The sequence below is a fragment of the Macaca fascicularis genome, chromosome 6 (assembly GCF_037993035.2).
Source record: "Macaca fascicularis isolate 582-1 chromosome 6, T2T-MFA8v1.1".
Classification (NCBI taxonomy): Eukaryota; Metazoa; Chordata; class Mammalia; order Primates; family Cercopithecidae; genus Macaca; species Macaca fascicularis.
In genome coordinates this window covers 76323271-76328374 of record NC_088380.1, presented here as the reverse complement: position 1 = coordinate 76328374, position 5104 = coordinate 76323271, and the positions used below count along the sequence as shown (strand labels likewise).

Sequence of the window (5104 nt, the reverse complement as noted above, 5' to 3'; positions counted from 1 at the left end):
ACTGGAGAAATGTATAGAGGACAGAATGTAGCAATAGTTGTAGGACAAGAGGCAAAAATCTGATCTTTTGATCTCCTTATTTTTCAGTTGTAGTCTGTATAGTTGCAGTGTTCTTTTTTCCTAATCTTAAAATAATTACAATTTATTATCATTATTAGGAATTCAAACAATTCAGGAAAGTATGATACAGAAGGTGAAAATACCCTGACACCTCAGCCTCAGGAACATCCGTGTTAACAGTCTGGTGTATACCCTTCCAGATTCATGCAGTAACATAGGATTAAGGTGAGGAATTGGGCAGGCACCGAGCAGGAGGTGAGGGCTCCAGGCAGATGGAGAGCACGTGTTCTTAAGAGAATGCACGACACATCAGGGAAGCCGGAGGTTCCCTATGGCACTGGAATCCGAAGTGTGAAGTGGGGGCGGCGAGATGCAAGGAATGGAGATTGGCAAGGACCCTTTAGAGTATTTGTGTACATGTGTACACCTTGTAAGAAAATCAGATCATACTGTGCATTATCTTCTAAAACTTGTTTTTCCACATGGAAATCTTCCCACATCAGTGCATTTAGATATAATTCATCCTTTAAAAAAGGGATATGTATAGTACTTTATTATTTGGATGGACAAAGTTTGTTTAACCAACCCACTACCAATGTGAGTAGCTTCCAGTTTTTGCTATTAAGAGCAAATCAACATTATTAAGTAAATACCCACAGAAGAATATCTCAAGGCTGAACTTCTAGGATTGATATTGCTAGGTCAATGGCTATGCCTATTTAAAATTTTATATTACCTACTGTACATAGGATTGGCTAATTCCTTACACCATTACCGGCACTGGATGCCACTTATTTATTTGTTGTCACTCTTATGGGCAAAAAATGAAAAGTCATTTTAAATGTTATTTTAATGACCATTGCAGTTGAACACCTTTTCATATCTTTCTTTCCTACAGGTATTTATTCTGTGAATTACTGGTCCATGTCTTTTCTATTTTATTGATTTATTTAGAAACAGTTTCGCTCTGTCACCCAGGCTAGAGTGCAGTGGCGCAATCTCGGCTCACTGCAACCTCCGCCTCCCAGATTCAAGTGATTCTCCTGCCTCAGCCTCTCGAGTAGCTGGGATTATAGGCACATGCCGCCACACCTGGCTAATTTTTGTATTTTTGTAGAGATGGGGATTCACCATGTTGGCCAGGCTGGTCTTGAACTCCTGACCTCAAGTGATCCACCTGCCTCGGCCTCCCAAAGTGATGGGATTACAAGCGTGGGCCACCACACCCAGCCTGTGTCTGATTATTTTAGATCAGCCATGCAGAGAGGTGGTTGATCTAAAGTAATCAGATATAATAAGCTACTGTAGAGTTTATTAGTTTTTGTTTTTGTTTTTGTTTTTTGGCGGCACTAGGACTTACCAGGCCATGTCTTAGTCCAGGTGCTGGGGCTTGCCCGTGGTGCTCTCGATGTATAAAGCCTAAAGCCTGGACATTCTGCCAATTCACCTTGAGCAGTGACACCAGGAAGCTAACATCCAGAAGGATGTTGTACACAAGCTCATCGTCTGTCATCTTCACATGGCCAATGGTCATGGCCAGACACAGCACCTCCATCTGGAACTTGATTGTGGACTTCATCTCATCAACTCTGGCCACCAAGTTTTTCATTGTGCATGAGCAGGGAAGGGAATTTGCTGGCTTTATTCAGGCTGGGTCTGAGGATGTGTTTGATCAGAGTCATCACACTTTATGGCCAACTTCTTGATGAGTTTCTTTTTCTGGTTGAGTTTCTTCAGCACCTCGAAGCTCACATGGTGATAGCCACAGCCTTGGCTTCGTCAAAGTGTTGTTGGTCCCCAGCACACACACAGAGAGCTTGGAGCAGGGAGTGGACTAAAGCCTTCAGGGGAAGTGCCTGTTCTTCCGAGTTCATCGTTCTTCAAGGTGATCTTCAACTATACCCAAAAATGTCCAGTGCTTGCACTGGTTCTTGTGCGAGACGCCTAGTACAGAGTATCTCAAGAGGCTTTGCTGCTCTTGGTGCCTCATGACGCAGAAACAAGAAAAGAGTGTTACTGTAGAATCTTGCACCTTCATTTAACTAACTGGTGAAGCAATGAGTCACTGACCTTCAGTATCTTGGAGTCATGTGTGCCTTTAGGTTTCTATTGAAATTGTAGGACATTAAACTTCTTTTATAACTAGCCGTGTTTGTTCTTGGCTTTTTCTGTTGGCCTCTACCACCGTGTCTATGGACCTCAAAACTTCTGATTTCCACCAGTAAATTTAATATTTTTGAGAAGGACATTTAAGATACTTCTCAGAATCACTTTGGGAATCGCACCTTCACTTTCCATTTATGGATTTATAGTTTTCTGGGAAGAGGACACATCTTTCCTTTGAATACGGCCTGGTCTGTCTTCCTATTTAGACTTCACATTCTCCATCAGCAACCAGCCCTGATCTTGTGCCATTAGGAATCCAAATTAGTCCACATGTCTGTTCCAACTAGTGCTGGAGTGAAACTCACACCAGATTTCCCCCCGACATTCTTTACACTGAGTCTGTAGCTGGACAAATTGAAAGAAATAAGTTCTCCTAGAAATTGTGGCACAGACTTCTTTCTACACAGTTAAGGGTGGGGAAAAAACACAGTAAAGAATTTTAAATACAGATGTCAAGAGCCATTGGAATCATAGGTTGAGGAATGTTTAGGTCTTAGAATCACAGAATTTGGAGTGAAAATGCCCTTTTGATGAGACACAAATCAACTTCCTCATTTTGTGAGTGAGAACAAGACAAGTCAGACAGCTGCTCAGCTTGCCCAGCCAGCAAGTGACAGGGCCAAAATGCAGCTTTCCTGACTCCTGGTCCACAGTCTTTCTTCTTCTAGGCTGCCTCCCTTCCTAATCTAGTGAAAGAAGACATTTACTTAGAAGATTCATATCCCAGAAGTCACTTTGCTGGTCACCTATCACAAAGGAGGAACTGAGTCTCAAGGAGATGAAGTGACTCGCTGAGGGTCACGGGGCTAGCAGGTGCATGCCCATCCCAGGGCACAGGTTGCGCTACTTCTCATTGCCAAGGAGGGCTCTATCAAGTCACTCTGGCATTTTCCATCAGGGATGGTCAGAGTCCTCGGAGCAGGTGGAAACATTCCTAAAGTCTCACACTCTAGTGGCTGCTCTCAGAAATCCTAAGAGGCCCCCTTCTTTCAATACTCTGAGAAAACAGTCTGTCCTTTAACATAGTCTAACCCTGCACCTTGTGTCTTATTGAAAATAAATCCTCATGATTCTCCTGGGTTTGTGACTTGTGTAATAGTGCATGTGTTCAGAGTAGTTGTATTTCATTTTCTTGCAGTAAAATATGTCACTGTTTTCCTCCTAAGTTGGGTTCTTTTGTTTTTAAGGAATACTGCTGTAAGTGAGCTTGAGACCAGGGGGTTTTACTGTAGGAATTGAGATAGCATTAGGGACTGAAGTCACCTGAGAGACAGGCCAGCTCTGGGGACCCGGTGCTGTCTCCATCGCTTTCTCACGGCTTCTTCTTCTTCCTCGTGCTTCTGCTCAGATCTCCTCTCTACCGCCTGGCTCATCCTGCTTATTAGAGGTTTCTGAACCTCCCTAACTGGAACTTACTCATAGGTTTTGCTTGCTATGTCCCTGACTCTCCCTCAGGGCATCTCTAAGGATATAGGAAAAAAACAAACTCTGTTTCTCCCACTGTGCTCTCACAACATACAACGCTTCTGCGACCAAATGTGTGGGTGTATTGTCTCAACACCAAGCAAGCAGTAAGTTCTGCAGCAGACACCAGCTGGGTATCCTCTAACTCAATTCAGTTCTGACACTGCCCACCTGGAGATGGCGTCAGGTCCCACAGGTCCAGGGGTCAGTCCCACCAGACTGCCCTTCACTTCCAATGGCAATCACAAGTTCCAGGTTGTTTTACCTGTGCTCTGACCAGCCAGCTATAAATCAGGGGTCCCATCCCCCCTCCTTAGGTTTGATTAATCTGCTAGAGTGGCTCACAGAACTCAGGGAAACACTTAGGTTTAGTGGTTTATCATGAAGGGTGTTACAAAAGATATAAATAAAAGCCAGATGAAAGAGAGGCGTAGGGTGAAGCATGTCGGAAGAGGCAAGGCGCTTCTATGCCCTCCCCGGGTGAGCCAACCTCCAGGAACCTCCCCCTGTTCGGCTATCTGGAAGTTCCATGAACCCAGTACTTCTGGGTTTTAGGAAAACTTCATTTAGGCATGATTGACTAAATCACTGGCCATTGATGATCAACTTAACTTTCAGCCTCCCCTGAGGTTAGAGAATGGGGCTGAACGTTCCAACCCTATAATCCCCCCTTGGTCTTTCATGGGATCAGCCCCCATCCTGAAGCAACCTAGGGCTGCCAGCCACCAGTCATCTCATTTGCATACAAATGATACTCTTATCACTTTGGAGATTTCAAGGATTTTAGGAGCTGTATGACAGAAAATGAGACAAAGACCAAATATATACTTTATAATATCACAGCATCCTTGCAGTTTCTGTTCTCGTTGCTATGGGCTCATTCCTTCTGTGTTTCCTAGTTTTAGGAAAGACAGAGAACATGGTTGGCTCAGCTCACCTTTTTTGTACTAGGACATAGCTCATACTTACTGTCCAGCCTATGGGAAGGGCTGCCCTTTGGTCAGGTGCCTACCATTGCACCAATCAGAAATGGCCAAAGAGGGCTTTCATCACATGGCAAATTAAGCATCTGTTGGTGGGGCAATTTTTTTAGAAGGGGAAGAGGAATTGTAAGCATGTCTAATGTATCTGCTTAAAAAAAAAAAAATAAGCCTCAAGTGCCATGGAACTGAATCTGCTAATTGGCATCTTTTGTAAATTTCTTGGGAATTACAAAAAAAAAAAGTTATTCAGGAACTCCTTCAACTATCTAACAGTGAGTCATGGCAATGGTATAATTTCCCGTCTGTGAACTGCTTGGCTATTTTCCAAGTACTCCTATTGGGTTCCACTCCCCTGAGGCTGAAATTTCAGTGTGCCATTGGCAGAGAATGAACCCATATGCCTCGGTCTCTGAGCTTTATCCTGAGAAGGT

The 5104-nt window shown here is 43.8% G+C and overlaps 1 pseudogene; it reads right to left on the bottom strand.

Annotated features, from left to right (window-relative positions):
• Positions 1-427: 427 nt before the first annotated feature.
• Positions 428-3599, bottom strand: LOC102123052 (large ribosomal subunit protein uL1 pseudogene; annotated as a pseudogene).
• Positions 3600-5104: the final 1505 nt, after the last annotated feature.